Genomic DNA, 19,515 nt, shown 5'->3' with positions numbered 1-19,515 from the left:
GCCTCATCAGCCATGCTGCCGAGTTCTCCAGGCAGGTTTCCCAGTGGGTCTCCTCTTTCCGGTGGACTCTCCAGAATTCCTGGTGGACTCTCTCCAAGACACGTGGCTTCTCCCTCACACACCGGACTTCCTAGCGGGCTCCAATCTACCCTCTTTCAGATCGCGTGCCTTCTCTCCCTATCCTCACAGCTCCTAATTTTCTTTACTTTTTAATTTATTATCTATTTATTTATTTATTTGTTTTCCCAGGAACGCGCGGACACTGTCCCCCATGACCACAGATCATGCAGTCAGGTTTCCCACGTTTGGGGAAATCGCAGGGGTCAGCATGTCCGGAGGGCAGTGGATAAGCCTCGCCCTGGGAAAGCCACCTTCATGGTTATGGTATCTCCCCTGCCACCTAAGTATAGCGCCTGATTTTAAATGCTGACCCAGGCACCATACATCATGGTTATGGAAATTATCTTAAGTCTATCTTCCATCCTTCTGTCTGGGGGCAGCATAGCCTATTATCTAGCTATCAGCGTGCCATAGATATGCCAAGTACCTTAAAAGTTGTGTTATCTCCTTTCCCCATCCCCCAAACCATGAGCTGTGGCACTTTGGAAACCCCTTCGCTGCTTTGTTACAATTTCCTCTTGGAGATTCCTTTAAAATTATTGTTTTCCCATTTGGTCCTGTATTTGGTTTACTGAGTTCTAAATACATCCTGGAAAAAAGTATTCGGGCATCACTGGTTTCAGGAAAGTCTCACATTACCAGGTGAATCCGGGCAGATTTGATTGGTAAAAATATATGTTGCCCCATAACATTTTCTAGTTGGAAGGAAACAGGTTCTGACTTAGAAACAAGCATTGGACACGTCCCTCTGTCGTTTGTAGAGGAGCTTACTCTGCGGGGGGTGAGAGCTGCCAGAAGTAAAGGGGGGGGGGCCAGTGAGTAAGGGGGCGGGATTAAGGAGTACACACCGGCAGTCACAAAACAGTCACAAAGACGTCGCATGAGTGAGTGGGATAATCAAACTCCTCTGTAAATGTAACTGAATTTGCCAAAAAACTGCCAGGTCTGACCTCAATTTGGGAGGGGTCTGACATTGAAAAGGAGCCTGGACCGAAACAATGCTCGCCGATCCAGCAACATCATGGAGAGGGAGCTGGGTCGCAGGCTTGGGGGTTACTGAGAGGATGGCCAGATTGGGAATGGCCCGAAGAAACCAAATCTGAAGCGTGGGGAGGGGGAGAGGTCTGAGGAGAAGTAGGGAGAAGAGATGGAGGGGATGTTAAAGAGTCAGGCAAGGGGGTAGAAAAGTGGCTTGAGTTTTAAAATGCCACTTTTTCCTCTGCATTGAGAGGCAGGCCCAATTGTTCCCTGGGCTGTTAGGGGCTTTGCAATACAGGCGGTTTTAGGTGGTTTTGTATGAGCTGCAGTTTGCTTCAATGTTATCTTTTGCCTGCAGCTCTGGGGAGCAGTTAGTCACTTTCTGTTCTTGCTTTCCAGTAATTTCCAGTCCTGGGGACACAAGCTCAGAAGAGTGAAATGGAAGTCATGTTTTACAGGCTCATTGGCCTGCTTGGCAAATGACGCTATCATAGCAAATGGCACTGGCTTTGTCCTTTCAAGGAGGTGACATAAAATTCATTGGTGATAGATGCGTGAGTTGGGAGAAAGCAAAGCAGGGAAGCCTCTGGGATTAGATAAAAAAGTAAAATGATTATTTTTAATCACCCGAGGATAAGTTTATTGATTTTAGAGCGAGAAGAAGGGAGAGAGAGAGAGAAACATCAATCGGTTGCCGCACCCCGTATGCACCCTGAGTGGGGATTGAACCTGCAATTTAGTTATGTGCTCTGACAAAATTTGAACCTGCAGCCTTTTGGTGTATCGGACAATGCTCCAACCAACCAAGTCACCTGCCCAGGTGACACATACTTCTTTGACATAGGGGGGTACAGGATAGTTAACAGTTAATAATTAATGTGATTATGATAACAATGAAGAAAGATTTGTGTGTGCTGTGGTTGTGAACTGAGAGGGTGGAGAGAAAATTACTTTGATCTTTCAAAAGCATGTTATCAGGTATGTTGTTCTAGATGCAAACAGACAACAGACAAGCTCAGTTATGGTGACAATTGGCCTTTGTTAGGGAAAAATACAGCATGCCCTAGGACATGACTACCCACCATGAACTGCTTTTAGTTAGAAAGTTAATTTCAGACCATCCTATGTGGTTACCTTCAGTCTCTGAGTTTCTAAGGCAGGCCTCCCCTGAGCTTGTCAGGTTTAGTATGTGGTCCCTTTTACACCCAGATGTCCCCCTTTTAGTCATAAATTAACCTGGAAGGATGCATTGATGAGCAACATTTTGGTGGGATACTGTGATCCCATGGTGCTAGGAAGTCTTAGTGTCAGTGTTTGTCTTGCTGAATGATGGACCATTTTGGATGGGGTAAAACCGTAACCTTGGATGGAAATCAAGGCTGAATTTTTCTCAGAAGTGAAAAGCAGATAAATGGGAGTGGTTCAGGCCCTATGGCCCCACATTAAGAACTGTAAAAGAACAACAATTTTTAAAAAAGAAAAAAAACTAGATAAAAAGAAAATGCATGTAACACAGGCTCATGAGGAAAAACAAACACCCCAAATCCAACTAAAGTAAACCAGAATAACACGTACACACACACAAAAGAAAAAACATTCTGGATCATTTCTAACCTATAAGTTCTCATGATCCAAGTTTTGTTGTCTGTCTCACTTTTCTATATTTTGCATCTAGTATAACACTTTCTTACAGTCTGCGGACATACCATATACCTTTCCAGTTTTCATAATCTGACCACAAGATAGGTTTTTATTTACTGTGGTCCATTTACTTCCCATTGGAAGCACTCAGGTGCTGTTATTATGACTTCTTCTAGTTGTGCAATTGAGAGCTGTAACCTTAAGGTTTAATTGGGGCCAAAGCTGTAAGAACACAATGCTCCATAAACCCAGAGGCCAGGAGGAACATAAGAATTTTATAAGTAAATATTTTGTGCCTCAGCAGCAGTTACAGAGGGCCCTGTTTTTATAGCCACTTCAGCTTCCATCTGAATTAATGTACGTAGTTGGTAGTCCTTGTTGGGTTAGGGGGTAAGCACATTCCCATGATTAGTGTTTATACATAAACCTGCTTTCTCAGTATTTCTTCTTCACTAACTTTGTACAAACTTCCCTTGTTCTTCTTGGTTTGTCTTTTTACTCATTTTGCAATAATTAACTTATTAGGACAAACTATTTCCTTTTAATTTATCTTGAAAATACACAAATCTCTTCCTTTTGCAATAGCATTTCTTCTAAGTTTCAAAAGAGAAACCATAAAAGTAGTTTTATTGATAAAACAAAAGTTTTCTTATATACCTTATGCAATTATGATAGTTGGGCTATATACACAAGGTTTGAGAAAAGCCTAAAAAACAAGTATAATAAAATTTATTATTAATATCAACAGATATGTAAAGACGATCAAACAAATAAAGTTCACCATCAATTTGTAGGTATAGCAGCCTTGTGGTAGTTGTCTATCTCCAATGTTGGGGGCTTCTCATCCTGGAGAAGTCTTGATCTCCACTGCAGGTGGAGGCAAGTGTCAGAGCCAGGGAGAGATGTCCACACACTGCTAGGCATCTGATAAGATCCCTTCCAACAATGTTGGAGTCTTAATTAATGTATTTTCTAATAGACAAAAATCTCCTGGTTGTGAGTTGTGGCCTTTAGAGTCCTCATGTCCCAGCAGCACACTGTAAAATAGACACCATTGGTATTTAGCTAATTACAGCATTGATGGGAAAGGGGAGGAAAGGGACTTAGACATTGAGCTTAATAAACTAGGAGGCCTAAGCCTGTTTGCTTCACCAGGAAGCTACGGATCTTTACACTGCAAGGGTTTATAGCATTGCTCTGCCAAGGGAATGAACACTCTTCCCTTCCCTCCTTCGGTACCAGACTTTTTGGGGGTGCAGGGGGAGATGCAGGACCATAGATGCCTGTCAGTCTAACCAGGAGGTGTGGACCCACCCAAAACCTGTAAAAACTTGGGAAGTTGATCGGTCATTTTGAGAAAGCATCTGGTTTGTCCCAAATCCAACCTCCTGGTTATAAGCCAGGGGGAACAAAGAAGGCTCTCTCATGCCTGATGACCTGCACTTGAATGGTCATGCACCTGTTCTCTCCATGGCCATGTGGCCCTAGCGGCTTGAATACCGCAGCACAACAATGGATGCAGCTGAGAACACAAGCTAAGCTAACAGGATTTTGAGCTGGACTGGGCTTTAATATGGAGCAGAGACTCTGGACACTGGTTTTTGTCTTGGGTAAAATCTAATTTCCATGGTGAGAGAGATGGAGATGGGACATTGGGAAGCCAGGAGGGGAACCCCCTTAATTTTACATCATCAGTAAAGTCTAACACGGAGCCACACCCTCCCATGAGGGTCTCAGGGAATTCTTTTCCTCAAGGTACTGCAAGAATTCTTTCTTCACCAATAACAAAATGAATGTTGCTAATTTATCTGTCCTTACAAGCTGGTTAATGAGCTCTTGATAATAATGCAGAGTGTCTCCTTTTAGTAAAGTTGATTTACATGTCCCTTCATCCAGATTCACAGGGCAGCTGGTGACTATTTCCTAAGGAGAAAGACTACATTTACCATAGATTTCAGGTTGAGGAGTAGTATAGGGAGAGCTTTTGGCCAAGGGAGGTTAAAAGCTTCTGAAAATATATCTAGGTGAGTTTTAATTGTACCATTTATATGTTTGATCAACCCAGAGAACTTGGGGTGATAGGAACAATGCAAATCTTGTAGAATAAGCCAAATATCACAAATGGATTGCATTATTTGTCTAGTAAATGAATCCCTCGGTCACTGTAATTCAGAGGGAATTCCCCAACTGGGAATTAATTTTTTTTTCTTTAATAATAATTTACCTACCATTAATGCTTTGCTTTAACCCTGGCTGGTTTGGCTCAGTGGATTGAGCGTCGGCCTGCGAGCTAAGTGTCGCTGGTTCGATCTTCCAGTCAGGGCACATCAGAGAAGGAAAACTCTGATTCCAAAAAACCTCCGCTGCCTTGCGGCATACCTCTTCAGGGGAAAGGCTAAGGGAGTAAACCCCGACAGAAAATCCGGAGCTGGAGTCCCTAAGGCGGTTTGACGTTGTAGTCAACACCGGCAACTCCTGCGGCGCACCTGAAGCCAAGCTGTATTGACTCCGTCTTTCCCTTGGATCCTTCAGCTGCGAAGAGAGGGGGGTCTGCTGCATGGGCAACAGCAGACCCTCCATATCACCCTGCCCAGGCTCTGTAGCTTCAGCTCCACTGGAGAGGACACTCCAGCGTCATCGCAAGATGTCGATTCAACACGGGAGGAGACAGATACCATGTCACTCCTGAGTCGGACTGCACAACCATTCTCGGCGGTGCAGATAAACTCTTAAGAAGCTACACCATCGTCTCTCGAGACGGACGGCTGCCGACGAATGCTTTGCTTTCCTCCAAGGGAATGCCTCAACCTGTAAATCATAACTGACACATATTTGTATTTTGAAATGGTGGCATCTGGATAAAACCTAATTACCACGCCTCAAATGGAGCTAAAAGGATGTGGGAAATGTCTTTGGAAATGTCTTTGGGACTCATGAAATGACTTTCCAGGGTTATAGTTGAACATATAGAACATATGCTCTATACTTAATGAACTACAGTAGCAGTAATATTGTTCACTCCATGAAATCTTCTCTTAGAACTCCAATGTTTTAGCACATGTACATGTTATCAAGTATAGCTAATTAAGCTTCTGTAGCTAAGACTGGTTTCTGATAGAGTCCGAGCCATTTCTGTTTGCCTGTGACAATAGTTCCCCCCTTTTGTTGCCTTTTTTTTTCTGAAGCTTTCTGATGGACCTATAAAAGAGATTTAAAAAATAATGTCCTGTAATAGGAAGTAAGGAGCATTCTCAGGGTGGATAATCTGGCTGTTTGATGCTGCCTGTCTAGCTGCAGCATCAGCTAAATAATTTCCTTTTGCTTCTATGGTGGCAGCTTTAGAATGTCCTGGAATTTTTACAATTGCCAATTGTTTCAATTTCTGTGTGACATCTAATAATTCTACACCTGCTTTCCATTCCTTATGGGCTGTCCTGAGAAAATTAAGAAGCTTTGCTGCTTTAACAATATTCTAAAGTTGTTACACCAAAGGCATAGCTATCAATGTAAATATTGGCTGTTTGATCTTTGGCCAATTGACAAGCCTGAATTAGTACAGTTAGTTAGGCTAGTTGGGAAGATCTTATTCAGGTAAATAAGAACCTTCAATTACGTACACATGGAAGTTATTGCAGATCCAGCTAGTTAACATCCCTGTTTATTTTTTAAAAATCCATCTCTAAACAAAATTAAATCAGTTTTATCAATAGAAGTCTCCTGTAAACTATTCCTAGGAACAAGAAGGCAATCAGTAAGCAAAATGCAATACGGACGTCTTCATCTAGCAAAGAAGGTAGTAAAGTGGCTGGGTTAAGACTTCAAGTAAAATGAGGTGCAGAAGGCAAGAGCCAGTCGACTGACAGATGTGCTGAGGCACATGCACGGGCACCTCCTCTTGGTGAAGGTTTGAGAGCCAGACTGTGATGGCTGAGCTCGGAGCTGACAAGGGTGAGGATGACTGAGGACGTATTGATCACCCTGAAGATCCTCATCGTCGGTGAGAGCGGCGTGGGCGAGTCTAGCCTGCTCTTGAGGTTCACAGATGATAGTTTTGATCCAGAACTTGCAGCAACAATAGGTGCTGACTTTAAGGTAAAAACAATTTCAGTGGATGGAAATAAGGCTAAATTTGAAACATAGGATACTGCTGGTCAAGAGAGGTTCAGAACATTAATCCGTAGGTATTATAGAGGTGCACAGCATGTTATATTAGATTATGATGTCACAAGAAGAGACAGCTTTGTTAAACTGGTTAATGGGGTAAGTGAATTGGAAACATACTGCATGAGAAATGAGACAGTAAACATGCGAGTTGGAAATAAAACTGATAAGGAAAATCATGAAGTCAATAGAAACGAGGGCCTGAAATTTGCACAAAAGCATTCCGTGTTATTTGTAGAGGCAAGTGCAAAAGCCTGTGATGGTGTACAGTGTGCCTTTGAGGGACTTGCTGAAAAGATCATTCAGACGCCTGGACTGTGGGAAAGTGAGACCCAGAATAAAGGACTCAAACTGTCACACTGGGAAGAAGGCCATGGAGGCGGAGCCTGCGGAGGTTTTTGTTCTGTGTTATAAACTCTGGGAAATGCCATCTCTTGCATATTTGATCAGATAGTGACATCTTTCTGAATATAAACACTAACAGCTGTTTTAGGGATCTTGCGGTTTGCACATATCTGTTTTGTACCATGGCAGTAAATGTTTGCAAGAAATCCTACTCATTGGCTTTCCCAGGTAAAATGTATGGCAAGCATGCAGTTTGCAGTCTACAGGTCTTTTTAAAAAGATTTTTATTTATTTATTTTTATAGAGAGGGGAAGGGAGGGAGAAAGAGAGGGAGAGAAACATCAATGTGTGGCTGCCTCTTGCGTGCCCCCAACTGGGGACCTGGCCTGCAACCCAGGCATGTGCCCTGACTGGGAATCAAACCAGCGACCCTTTGGTTCACAGGCTGGTGCCCAATCTGTTGAGCCACACCAGCCAGGGATACAGATTTTATGTAACATAAAACTGGTGTACTTTTATAAGTACACTTGATTTTATGACTTACATTTATGATGTGAGTTTTTAAAGTCCACCTATGTAATATATGTTGAGAATAAGGTCTACTTTGGTTTTCTTTTTAATTAAATACTCCTATCAATTACTGAATTAATTGGTATGTAGAATTCCTAGAGCCACTGGGAGATTACAGATATCATCCAATCTGGTGAATTTATTCAGGAATAACAAAGAACATGATTCCACAGTTTTCCTAGGATGTTTGTTGACAGATTCTCTTTTAATACTAAGCAAAATTCTCTTTACAAGATGCAGTCCAGGCCAACTTATAATTAAATCTCTGTTCTGATGATGCTTCTAAAATAACATTGATATGTTAAAGAAGTTTGGTCAAGCCTTTGCTGGTGTGGTTCAGTGGGTTGAGTGCCAGCCTGTGAACCAAAAGGTCACTGGTTCAATTCCCAGTCAGGGCATATGCCTGGGGTGCGGACCAGATCCCCAGTCGGGGGTGTGCGAGAGACAACCAATCAATGTATCTCTCACACATAGATGTTTCCTTCCCTCTCTTTCGCCCTTCTCCTCTCTCTAAAAATAAATAAATTTAGTCTTAAAAAAGAAGTTTGGTCTTTTTAATTTACTTCAATGAGTAGCCCAATTGCTTAACTGAAGTTCTAATTCTGTGATATGTGTACACTGGATTCATGACCCTTTGTGCAGCGTTTTTATGTGATGTTTGGCAGGATGGCAATAAAGTTTTCCCTTAGTTTGGTTGGTTTCAGAAGGACATGAATAGTGTGTTTATGTGGCTCATGTTAGTACTTAACACTGGTTAAACCAACACCCTTTGCTCTAAGTGTAGGTGGTGCTTGCCCAGGTGCCTCCACTGAAGCTCATGTAATGTTTATGCATAGCTGTATCTTATGACTTCCATAAGTTGCTTGTTGGTATTCAAAAACCCATGCCTATGTTTGAGGGTTGGGAAAAAAAACCCACTAAATGACAATTTGTGGAAAAAAAAATTGCTTCCAGATTTTGATGTATGTTGGGAAAATACTGTTGCAACATAAATTTTGATAATTTATTGTAACAAGTAGTCAATATATATTTTTTAATTTTATTTTTATTGTTTTTCTGTTACAATTGTCCCACTTTTTCCCATTTGCTACTCCCCTCCCCCAGCCCACCCCTTCTCCCACGGTCCATCCCGACCCCGTTGTCCATGTTCATGGGTTATTTATATTAGTTCCTTTGCTAAACCCTTTCCCTACTTAGCCCCTTCCCTCCCTCCTCCCTCCCCCCTGCTAACTGTTACTCTGTTTCTTGTTCAGTTTTGTTCATTTGTTTGTGTTGTTTATTAGTCTCCTGTACTGGGTGATAGCATACCATATTTTTCTTTCATTGCCTGGCTTATCTCGCTAAGCATAATTCTCTCTAGTTCCATCACAAGTAGTCAATATTTTATCAAAACCAACTTGTACAGACTAATACATGTTTGCCACAGTATTCAGATTTCTAACCTGTAGCTTTTGCACATTGTATAAATATTTTTACTCATATATTATTTAATTCACATTGACTTCTGCTGTTTAAGCCCCCAAGTAAGTAATTTATCTTTTCAGGCAGGTCTTTATAATACCAGAAATAATACAAATTCCTGGGCAGTTTGTTCCTGTACGTGGTTGCAAAAGATAAACATTTTTGTGGGTTTTCTTTACAATACATGTGATAATGGATTTACTTTAAGTTGGGTTCTTTCTGAAATGTCCATCTTCACATAAGAAAACTTTACATTCTACTTGGTTCACACTTGCTAGACCTCACTACATGTAATTAAAGATTTTATAAAGTATGTACATTTTTACCAAGTATAAAATAATTACTGCTTTAATGTTGGAAAAACTTAGCCAACACATGTACTTAAGATTTGTTTGTGTTATGTTAAAACTGTAGATCTATATATTCATATAGTGTATATATTGACAAGATATTTATGTTTATTGCTTTTTGCTTCTTGGGCTATATAATAACCTTTCTATGCATTGGATTATTGCCTTGATTGTCAGAATTTAGATACATATTAGTCACTTAACTTTTAAAAACTAATTTTGTTTGATTTATATTCTAACATTTTATAGTTTTTTTTAAAAAAATAAATATAGCTTGCTTTCCTTAGATGCAAAAAACAGTGTTGGGTGTGATGAGAATGCAGTGGAGACTCAACAAAATGGGGAACATAAACAAAGGAGAGCCCATAGCCATGTTTTCTGTTTGATTACACAACACGTCTATAGCAGAGAAGGCTGTCGTGCAGGAAGAGAGCCCTTTGGCTACTGAGTCTAATTGCTGGCTACAACATCCTATAGGTCTATGATGTATGTTTTGGAGTTAAAACTTCTAAAAGTATTTCCCTCATTTTTATGTATAAAAAGTTTATAATTAAGGTGTCCCAGAGTGGGAGCTTTAGGTAAATCTCTAAAGATTTTACAACTTGTTTCTCTTCTGGGTTCCACTGAGTTGGATCAGGTCAATTTAACTTTAATGAGACATATAGAGGCTGTGCCATTAATAAAAAATTGGAATCCAGCTGTGACGATATCCAGTCAAACCCTAAAGCCCTCTACGCTGGTGTTTTGTTGTTGTCGTTTGTTTTTAAAAGAAGAAAGAACGTTATTCCTATAAGTTTTTCAGGGTTAATTAGTAGACTGACTTAAAAATAATTCTTACCCAATGACATTTTTTTAATTGCTTTTAAAGAGAGAGTAAGGGAGAAAGAAAGGGAGAGAGAAACATCAATGCTAGAGAGAAGCATCAACTGGTTGCCTGGCGTATGAACCCAATCAGGAATTGTACGCGCCCAGACCAGGGTTCAAACCTGCAGCCCAGGCATGTGGTCTGACTGGGAATCAAACCCGTAACCTTTCAGTTAAAGGATGATGTTTCAACCAACTGAGCCACACCAGCCAGGGCAGTAGCCAAAGTATTTTACCAGGGTAAACAGAATCAAAGCTTGTCCTTTGATGTCCTATGTCTCTTTATAGTTGGTTGTTGTAATATGTTAATTGTGTCCTTTTGGGAGTCTAGTAATTTCCTAGATCAAAAACTAAACCATCCACACATACTGTATTAGAGTAGAATCTCTAGGAAATTTAACATCATTGAAATTGGCTTTAATATCTAAGACAATGGATGGGACTCTCCACATACCCCTGAAGCATTACTATGCAAAAAACTTGTAATCTTCCCAGGTGAAAATGAAGAGGTATTTCTGTCCTTTTTTTTTTACAGTAAAGCTGAAAAGGCACTACATAAATCTACAATTGAAAATATTGGTAGTCAACAGGAATACTTGATAATAGATTATGTGGATTTTGAACCACATTATGTTTGGGAATAACTACTTATAGCTATGAGGCTCTACAAATCTCCATCCTTACCCACTGAGGGTTCTTTTTTTTTTTTTATTGGGAGAACAGAAGAATTACAGAGGCTTGTACATGGCATTATAAGCCCATTTTAAAAAGTAATATTGCATATTGGGCTTAATATCAGCTCCTGAATAAAGGATATCAGTGACTGGAAAGGCCTGAAGTTGCATTGGAACATCCTGTATCAAACCTTCAGTCTCAAGATTACTTCCGTCTTGTAAAAACTCCTTTAAAATTATTATTTTCCCTGTTGGTTAAGTATCTGATATACTTACTTCTAAATACATTTCACCCTTCTGGAAAAAGGATATGTGTCATTGATTTTTAAAAATGTTGCCCTGGCTGGTGTGGCTCAGTGAATTGAGCACCAGCCTGTGAACCAAATGGTCGCCGGTTCAATTCCCAGTCAGAGCACATACCTGGGTTGTAGGCTGGGTCCCCAGTTGGGGGCATGGGAGAGGCAACCACACATTGATGTTTCTCTCCCTCTCTTTCTCCCTCCGTTGCCCTCTCTCCAAAAATAAATAAAATCTTTAGGAAAAAAAGTAAAGAAAAAATCTTGCCCTATCAGGTGAGTTGGAATACATATTACTTACCCCTTAACATTCCCTAGTTGAAAGGAGGCAGATTCAGATTTTAAAAGTGATTGGTAAAATATCCCTACTGTTACCAACAGAGTGGAATTCGGCCACCTGCCGCCAAATACAGGCAAAACACAAAGATTCATGGCGAAAGAAAAAGGTCTTATTAAAATGTTGCCAATTTAGGGGAGCAGGAGACCCCTTGGCTTCAGGGTCCTTTTTATTTATTTATTTATTTTCAAAACAGAAAGAATGCAGCCACCCCCAGAACCAGAGGCAATGTCCAGAAATCCCGGACCATTCTTATCGGGTCCTTTTGGGGCCCAAGGCTATTACGTGAATGGCTCTCCAGCTTCAGGCTGAAAGTGTGCACTTATGGGGCCGGCACCACCATCATCACCTTTCCGCAGCTTTTTTCCACTCTGGGGCCACCACTGACCACCGCTCCTTCTGTGGGGCCCAGCGTCTGGGGCTGCTTGCGCCCCCAAACCGGTGAGTGTCCTGGCCTGCATGTTCAAGCACTGATTTCAAAGTGAGAGAAGGGGTGCAGTTTGGAACCCTTGAGGCGCGGAGCTGCAGTATCCAGCAGGTCGCTGCCAGGGCACGTGTCCCCGGGGTGTGGCCCAGTGCACCGGACTAGGCCCGCCCAGGCCAGCGAGGGGTGCAGAAGGGCAAAAAGGGGCCAAGTATTTGCCTGCCTTTTGTTTAAATCTTTGGGCCCCAAATCCTATGCTCTCGGGAAGCGCATGGTCCAAGGAACATATACCGTTGCTTATTCCCCTCCTGAGACCAGCTTCTCTCCAAAGGGAGCTGCTAGAATTCCTGGATTATTTTTGTCTGAATTCATGTTCTCATTTCCCCCCACATTTTCCGCCAATTCCAGCTAGGCTGGCAGGCCGGCCCCTCCTCTCGTTGCCACGTTAATTTCCGCCGTACAGGTGTGTTGCAACCTTTTTAGCTTGTGCGAATTCTGTGCAAGCTTCCTCTTGCTGTGTCACGAGTCAGGAGTCACGCTGTTTTGTTTACCTTTACCCACAGGTATGGACACTGGTCACGCGCTGGCTGCAGTGTTAGTCCCGCCGCCTGTGGCACTTCTCGAGGTCTCCCTGCCTCTCAGTGATCTCTCCACATCCCCTGTAACACCACATTTTCACAGGAGCTGCACTCTAGGGAGGAACCCGTTCAGTTGGATGTGGTGAAGAACAGATAAAGTAGCCCCAGTATCTACAAGGGCCTTAGTAGGTTTCCCCATTCATGGTAATTTTAATTTCTATTGAACTGTTAGTAAGAAAAAAGGGAAACACCCTTTCACAGTCTGTGGAGCAACCACAGTCTTGCTTCTGATTCTTTTCTCCTTCTAAATTCCATTTCAGTTCCTATAATTCTTCTTAAGGTGAGCAGACTCCTCCACGGGAGTTTTCCAGTGAACTTTATTTAGTTATTCTGTTGCTTTTGCTCCCAGAAACCAGTAGGTATATTAATTGGAATAGGTCAACATAGCCAGGATTACATGTTCTAACAGTTACATTGAATTTCTTTGTGAACCATCAGGGTCCTGGAGAAAATCAGAAAAATCTTTAGATTCCTTCATTTGCTACTAGTCCAAGGAACGTATACCCGTTGCTTATTCCCTCCTCCTGAGACCAGCTTTTCTCCAAAGGGAGCTGCTAGAATTCTTGGATTATTTTTGTCTGAATTCATGTTCTCATTTTCCCCCACATGGGTAGGGAGTGGTACTGGAGGAGATAAAGAGGAGATAGAAGGAGAAGGAAGGGAGGGGAAGGGCAAGCCCAGACAAGGAAGCTCTGAGAGCAAAGAAGACAGTGGAGAAACTGGAGAAGGGGGAGGAATGGGGTGTGGGCCTTTATTAGCTTCAGAGGTCCTCTTTAGTTCACTTACAGTCTCCAAAGTTTTTTATTAACCTCTTTTAAAAAAAAGTATCTGTTTTCCTTCTAGAAGCTTCTAATTTCCAATCAAGATATGCTTCCCATTCACTCAGTTTAACTATAGAGCTGGCATTTTTTAATTTTGCATGCAGAAAACTAATTTAGGCATTACAAAAAAAAAACCCAAAACTCCATTTTGGCCACTTTAAGTTGATATAATTTCTAGTTAAATCTTCTCATTTCTGCAAGTACTTGCAAGCAAAGGCTTCCTATTAATTGTGTATCTGCAGGAGTATTAATGCGGGATGGGGCGTGGGAGTTTCTGGCCTTGGAGGGCACAATTTCCCACGTTGATTTCAGTTTTATTTTGGGATTTGTGGAGTCCGGACAAATTTCTAAGGATATTGTGTAGTGGGTTCAAAGGTGCTGCACATGGGTTGAGCTCCAAGGGCCTGTCACCACCTGAGTCATCGAAAACCCTCTTACCTGACTCAGTTTCCCTCCCCAGCTGTCTAATACAGCTGTGAGGACTTGGAGTGCTAAGCAACCAACTTTTATATTCATGTCCCCAGATGAATCAAGTCATTAGTTACGGTTGAGTTGAAATTCCCTAATGGGGCTCCTGCATATCATTTGGGATGCCCCCTGACACCTCCACAAAGATCCTTAGACACCTAAGAATACTCAAGATTTGGGTTGGAGGGAGGAAGTACCCCTTATTTTTGAAGCCAAATGAGTTCAGGCTCTCATTTGTTCAACAAAAGGTTTTTGTTTCGACTTTCAGAAAGCAATTCCAATTGAAAAGCCAATATTAAAAACCAGCCTCTTGTTCTGCCTTAGTCTGGGTTCTCCCAACCCTTAACCTTTAGCCCTATCTCGAGGATTTTTTAAAAATACAGCTCAAATAAAAAATAGAGCCTTTTACCTTATAACAGGGAGGTCTTGAATTCCAGCTGAAACTTACACAAGTTCACCCAATGCAAAACAAGGAGCTAGTGGGGCACGATGAGTCCCTAACATGAATCTGGGTCTGCAAGGAGCTCCTGGGTGGACTTCTTTGAAATCCTGCCACACTGTGCCAAGTAATAGCAACATAACAAACATACCTGTAAGAATTATGAGTTTTTTGAGCCAAACTGATGACAATTCCCAGAAAGTAAAATCTCAAGGGATTGAGAAAATGCTCCAGAGAACGGCAGTTTTACCACACTAAAAACAAAACAAAACTAATTTTAAATGAGAGAGAGAGAGAGAGAGAGAGAGAGAGAGAGAGAGAGAGAGAGAGAGAGAGAGAGAGAGAGAGAGAGAGAGAGAGAGAGAAAGAGAAAGAGGAAGAGGAAGAGGAAGAGGAAGATCGATTGTTGATGGAGCACCAAGGGAGTTTCCCTGCCTTGGCCAAGATGGCAGCAGGGGGAGGTCCTTACACTGAGCACCTGCAAGGCTAGCAAAATAATTGGATAGGGGAAAAAGCCCTCCTACCCTCTTCTGGTACCAGATTAGGGGTGGGACTGTGGAAGGCAGGTACATGTGGCATAGAGGTCAGAATGGTGGCCGGGGGAGGTGCTGGATCAAAAAGACCTGTTTGTCTAGCCTGGGGAAAGAAGGGATTGGTTGGAAGATGGGTACACGAACGTTTGGAAAGTTAATTGGTCATTCTGAGACAGCACCTGGCCCTTTCCATACCCAATACACATATAGTCCCAGGGGAACAAAGAAACGTACTCTTGCTTGTTGTTTGCTGCTCAGGACCTGCACTCGAAGGGTGCCTTAGCAGTCACGTGGCCCATGGCCTCTAGGAGATAATCTCTCTCTTTCTCTTTCACTGACTGGATGGAGCATTCACAGGTGTGTTTGAATGCTCCCCCATCCGGGAGCATGCGGCCTTGCGTCCCTAGCAGCTGCAGGGCCATGGCTACTCTGGCTCCAGGAGGGAGCCTGAAGCCAGAAAGCAGCTGGGAACAAGCTAAGCGATCTGAATGACCACTTAGAAGCTGCTTGTGAGCTCCAAAGAATGATGCTTTCAAGTGGAGTCCTGGCTGGTGTGGCTCAGTAGGCTGAGTGCCGGCCCGTGAACGGGAAGGCCACTGGTTCGATTCCCTGTCAGAGCACACGCCTGGGTTGCGGGCCAGGTCTCCATTTGAGGGCGTAGGGCAGGCAACCACACACTGATGTTTCTTTCCCTCTTTTTCTCCCTCCCTTCCCTTCTCTCTAAAAATAAATAAATAAAATATTTTTTAAAAAAGGAGCAGGATCTCTGGGCACTACCCTTTGTTCTAGCCTTGCTGAGGATGGCTGGGTTTTGTCTGGGTTTTGCAAAGGAGATGAGCTATGAGATGGGGAGTCCCCCATTCTCTCAGATCATGCAGCATCCAAATAAACACCTCTTTCCTTTCTCACCAACCCCTGCCTCTCGAGTTTGCCTTTTGTGGTGGCAGGCAGATAAATCCCCCTTTTTGTTCAGTAACACTCTGTGGTTACTTTTGGTCTCTGAGTTTGTAAGGCAGGCCTCCCCTGAGCTTGTCAGGTTTAGTATGTGGTTTCTTTTTAGTCCACAGACTAGTCTCTAGGTTTTATTTTATCTCTTAGAGACAGCACTGCATCTTTTTTCTGATTGAGAATTCCTCATTTCAAATGCCTGAGTCATGGGGCTTCTGGCTTTAAAGTTCCCTCCTACCCTCCACTGGGCTGCAGCCCAGTCTCTCCCCACGTGGGTTGACCCTGTCTCCCCCAGGAGCTCCTGGCCCCCAGGTCTTCAGGCTCACCACCCCACTCACTCTTCCATACAGCCCATAAGGTCTTTCACCTACACATCTGTGTTCCTTTTGAGGCAGGCCAGTAAGCCAGGACAAGTGGAATAGAAACCGAGACCGATAGTTAAATGGCCAAGCAGTTTACTGCCATCTAGTAAATAAAAAAAATCCTATCCTCCATAACCAAGGATACTTAAGAGTAAATTACTTACACTTTGCCTCCTCAACCAGAGGGTAAACAGCTTAACTGACCACACTCACGGTGATAGCAGAAGTCCAATTAGTACCATTTGTGACAATCACACCCAAGGATGGATGAAGTTAAGGTAATACATCTCATTTTGGTGCATCAGCATGAAGCTGATGAACATTTTATTGAGATCCTCCCTAAGACCTGCCTTAAACTCCCAACTTTTGAGACCTTCAAAACATAGTACCCAGCATGCTCCCTTTCCCGGGGGGCATATTGGAGCCTTTTTCTTCCTTCTCTTTTCCCCCACAAGTGTGCGTCTCCTAAACTCTAAGGGACCCCAAGAGATTTGCAACCAGGGGAGCAATGGGTACTGGCAGCTCCTCCTGAGCTAACCCCCTGAACCTGTCCCTGAGGCCCTTCTTTCTCTGATGGTAGCCCAGCCTTGGCTCACTTTTTTCCATAACATTTCTAGAGAACCAAAGCAGCCCCACCAGTCTTTCTCCTGTTGCTTCTTCTATGCTAAGCCCTTGCTTATTTCACTGCCCCCAGCTTTAATACATGTACTTCCAAAATCATCTGTGTAACAGAGTGGAGGTCCTTCCCAAAGTCCCCACAGCTCATGGTTTTGGGGATGGGGAAAGGAGATAATACAGCTTTTAAGGTACTTTGCATACCTATGGCAAGTTGGTAACTAGATAATAACTGTGCTATAGCCCAGGGCAAAAGAGTGAATGATAGGCTTAAGATACTTTCATGCTGCCCCCAAGTAAAAGAAACACTCACAATAAAAAACACTGGGACACAGAACTTCAGCAGTAACCTAGGCAGTTATTTATTCACAGATCTGCAGCTCTGGGCGCAGCCAAAAAGCCAAATCAAAGGTGAGTGCCAAAAAAAATGAAGCTGGCTGTTTTTATCATAATGCGACTAAACCACCCCCACCCCACCTTTGATCACAGATATCCTTTGTCCTCAGAAGCACTGGTGCTGAGCTGCGAATGCCCCTTCCTGACTTCTAAGTGTGCTGATACTGTTAACTCTGGCTCGGAGACCCCCTGATTCAACATGTAATTCCATTTGTCCTTTGCTGCTAATTATTTTCTACCGGTTTGAGAGTCACCATTTCCTTGCCCCTTACTATAGGCTTAAGATACTTCCATGCTTCCCCCAGGTAAAAGGGCAGATGGTAGGTTTAAGATACTTAATGATGTATGGTGCTCAGGGTCAGCATTTAAAATGAGGGCAGGCAGCCATAAAAGGAGAGAAGCCATTCAGTCTGAAGAGGTGTAGACAGGAGTCGGCTAGGAGGTCTGGTGAGTAAGGAGAGAGGGTCATGAAGTAGCAGCTAGGCAGCTATGTAGGAAAGCTGGTCCACCACAGGAGAGGGCCATGTGGGCAGAGTGAGTGCAGAAGAGAAGAGGAGGAGTAGCCGTGAGGAAGGAGCCGTGAGCTGGAAGGGGATTCCGCCATGCGGAAGAAGCAGCTATGCTGTTTGTAGTCAGGACCCGGCCGTGTGGCCTGAGCTAGTAGCAAAGTAGGCACGCTGCCGCTTTGATCGGAGTCAGCAGGAGCCACCAAGGACTCTGCCTTGCAGACCCAGGCTCTATCTGGACGCTTGGAACTTGAGACATGCAGAGACAACACTCTTTCAAGACTTGTGCCTTTCCTGGACTTCAGCATGATCCAGTGTAACACAGTACATGCTTTTCTGGACTATTATATGGGGACTGAGGACAACGTACCCCAGATCCTGAAGGAGAGAGCTGACAGATAAGGAATGGGGAACTATTGGGCTTGGTTTTGGCTTATAGCCTTTTGGGGAGCAAGGGAAGTGCTGAGTGTCATGGGAAAACAGGGCTCTGAGCTGAAGTGCTTCCAGCCCCTCAAGGTTGGAATATTGTAAATAAAGACCTGTTTTTCCCAACACTAATTGTTGGTCTTACGCCAAGGCACCATATGAACAAGCCCTGCTTTGCTCGGTAACACCTGGACTTGTAAAATTTTTTCTGCGTGAAGTTAAGGGACCACACACTACAGGCTTGCCCAAGGCAGACCCACTTTTAGCCAGGCCCCTGTCTGGTAACACTGTCTGATGCTGGTTGCACTTCCAAGCCCAGAGCTAGATGTCAGTCTTCCTCACCCCTGCATGCCCATGCCCCACACCACACGTGGGATGGCACAGACATGAAGTGGAATGAAAATGCACCAGTCTTAGCAGCTGGCTTTGGAATTCTCACAGGGCAAGAATTGTCTTGTTGGATAAAAATATGTGGCTTAGCTGGTTGGTGGAGTGGAAGGGAGGTGGACTGCATCTTAGGAAATGATTGGCAGGAGCCAGGGCAGCTTGTTGAAACGCAACAGAAAAAGCTTGGGAGATGGATGGAGAGGCATGGGAGGTCCAAATTTGAGCTTTGGAAGATGCTGCTTTGGGGTGCAAACAGGGATGTCCTGAATTCAACTCTGCCCTGCCACTGCCATCGCTCCTTGAGTGACTTTGGCCATGAGCCAATCTCTCAGTTGTGTTATGGGTGCCTGTTTCGTGCCAGACGTGGCATCCACACCTCAAACAGCCTGAAGTTAGTGTTATCAGCTCCACTACAGGTTTTCATAGAGATTCATTTACACAAGGAATAGATGATTATGAGCTCATTAAACATTTCAAAGACTACAGAGAAAGAACTACTTTTGTCCTTTCAACTCCTTACTCCCTGGTCCTGCCAGTTTCTGCCCCCACCACCAGCCCTCCATTCCAAGGAACTAAGGTTACTAATGTTCTCTGTTCTGCTTATGTTCTGTTATGAGCCCTGCCCTTAGAGGGCGGACAAAAGGCCCTACCCATGTTCAGGAGGTCACCGGCTACTTGGTGTTGCTTTGGAGAAGTCACATGGCCCTTTATGCACTCTTATCTCTAAGTCGAGAGTAAATTCCTTCTGCATTTAA

General features: G+C 43.3%; 1 non-coding gene and 1 pseudogene across 1 annotated transcript; one reads left to right on the top strand and one right to left on the bottom strand.

Moving 5' to 3' along the window:
- Positions 1 to 244: 244 nt before the first annotated feature.
- On the bottom strand, positions 245 to 408 carry LOC149994713 (U1 spliceosomal RNA). The gene has a single exon (XR_016507915.1). It is a non-coding gene; the product is annotated as a U1 spliceosomal RNA (small nuclear RNA).
- Positions 409 to 6,693: 6,285 nt separating this feature from the next.
- LOC149994712 (ras-related protein Rab-18-like) lies at positions 6,694 to 7,314 on the top strand (annotated as a pseudogene).
- The last annotated feature ends 12,201 nt before the right edge of the window (positions 7,315 to 19,515 follow it).

This window comes from Furipterus horrens, unplaced genomic scaffold, assembly GCF_987537825.1.
Source record: "Furipterus horrens unplaced genomic scaffold, mFurHor1.1.pri manual_scaffold_13, whole genome shotgun sequence".
In the NCBI taxonomy this organism is placed as follows: Eukaryota; Metazoa; Chordata; class Mammalia; order Chiroptera; family Furipteridae; genus Furipterus; species Furipterus horrens.
The sequence above is the reverse complement of the archived record's forward strand: the minus strand, read 5'-3'. Positions and strand labels throughout refer to the sequence as shown.